Below are 2,500 nucleotides of genomic sequence, written 5' to 3'. Positions count from 1 at the left end.
ACTGACCAATCGTGCACCTACACCCTGTGCCTTATAGCTGAATTATATCGTGTTATATGTGTTTGTATCTGTGGCATTGCCTGACAGACCATTCAACCACATACGTTGTACTGCTTCAGGATATAGCGCAGTTGACATTCTTGGATTCGTATCAAACGATTGGTGTGGATCAGAGTCGCATCGCGCCAACACGGGTGTGTATGGCATGTGTAGTAAAGCACAAAAAAATGCCACAGATATTTGATGCTATTTTTATGTAGTAAAGCAAAAAAAAAATGCCATAGATGTTTGTTACTCCGAGATACTCTCAGGGTTTGTGTGTCAGTGATGTGCTGAATAGAAAGAGCCTCTTCAGGTATGTGCGTAAACTATACTGAATGACCTTATTAGGTAATGGATAGCCTTATTAGGTAATGAATTCCCTTGTTAGGGAATGGACTGCCTTATTGGGGAATGAATTACCTTATTAGGGAATGGACCACATCCCCTCATATGGCAATCTCGATTGTTGCACGGAAACAGTCGCGGCACGTACTATGTAGCACACAGTGATGACATCAATCCCTTATACAGACAATACATACACAACACACACACCTATCACAGATCACTATATTCAATATTACATACACAACACACACACCTATCACAGATCACTTTACTCAACATTATATACACAACACACTCACTTATCACAGATCACTATACTCGAACTACAGCCCTTCCGCACCTGTCACACTCCTCACTCCGATCCCCTCCCTAAAGCCTTAAAACCTTAAACCTTAAACCCTCAAGAATCCCCTCTGTTAATCCGCTACCTTATTATATTGACATTGGCAGCAGCGCACCGACCTTCACGACCCAGCGAGCGAGACGGTACGCTGTGCATATAGTTGGACTTGCCATTCTGTGTGCACGAATGCGTGTGCGTGTGTGAATGTGTGTGTGTGTTTATCTGTATGAATTTGTGTGTGTGTGTGTGCGTGTGTGTTTATCTGTATGAATATGTGTGTGTGTGTTTCTGTATGAATGTGTGTGTGTATGTGTGTGTGTGTGTTTATCTGTATGAATGTGTGTGTAGGTGTGTGTGTGTGTTTATCTGTATGAATGTGTGTGCGTATGTGTGTGTGTGTGTTTATCTGTATGAATGTGTGTGTGTATGTGTGTGTGTGTGTTTATCTGTATTAATGTGTGTGTGTATGTGTGTGTGTGTTTATCTGTATGAATGTGTGTGTGTGTGTGTGTGTGTGTTTATCTGTATGAATGTGTGTGTTTTATCTGTATTAATGTGTGTGTGTATGCGTGTGTGTGTTTATCTGTATGAATGTGTGTGTGTGTGTGTGTTTATCTGTGTGAATGTGTGTGTGTTAATGTGTGTGTGTGTGGCTAGACGTAGAGGTGGGCTAACCTTAGCAGTGTGTATATAAGCAGTACCACTGACACGCCACTGTGTGTGTGCATGAAGGTTGTATAAAAGTGTGTGTATATGTACGAATGTATGTGTGTATAAATGTGTGTGTGTGTGTTAGACGTATAGGTGAGTTATGCTTTGCAGGGTGAACGCCAGTGGGTATTGGTAGTACAATATTCATGTCAACATATATCTGCTGTCGCTATGCATCGCTATGCATTGTTAAAGCAATTAAGTCCACTAAACTGTTCTTCGTCTCAGACTTTGTCCGTGTACTAGTCCTCGTGTCCTATTTACAGACTCTATTAATAGATTGTGTGACACTATACTGCTTGACACTCTGAATCTGACATCTCTTCTGACGACGTTTACGTTTTTACTTCATTCCGTCGACAGGGCGTGGATGCCGAGGAAAGCTTTGAATCCGTTATACCAGCGGTGTGTGTTCTGTCGCATTATATTACTTATATACTGCGTGTGTATGTTATGTGTGTGTATAGTTGTTTCATACCACTTATTGTGTGGCTATTCATGCCTTTAGCAGTAGTGTTGCCTCGTCTGTGTGATGCATATATATAAGCTGCTATAGTATATACACTTTAAAGTGTATCTAATTGATTTATTGTAGCATACCTAACCTCTTGCAAGTTTGTCCGAGTGTATCTTATTCTGATACCTTCAGAGTCGTATGCGTGCAGTCATGGGCCTTAGTGCTGGTTTGTATATGTAAACCTAATACACTTGTTACCAACCCAACCCCACAAATAACAAAGCTCAACCCCTCGGATTCAAGCGCACCTACACTTCACATATCCTGAAGCACACCTGTATGTGTATATCTGTATGTATATACAAGAACACATAAGTGTACATGTACAGTACATAGTACAATAAAATAGTGTCTCTACCCTATTGAGCGTTTGCGTTGTCAGAATCAAACTTGGTACGTTTTTAAGATTTGATTACATCTATTTAATTGTGTTTAAGTATTTGTATATCCACATATTTCTGTATGTATGTGTGTTAGTACATATATTTCTATATTTCTATTTCATTAATATATTATATCCATGTATATATGTATATATA

Source organism: Sphaeroforma arctica, assembly GCF_001186125.1.
Source record: "Sphaeroforma arctica JP610 unplaced genomic scaffold supercont1.1236, whole genome shotgun sequence".
In the NCBI taxonomy this organism is placed as follows: Eukaryota; class Ichthyosporea; order Ichthyophonida; genus Sphaeroforma; species Sphaeroforma arctica.
Note: the sequence above shows the minus strand (reverse complement) of the source record.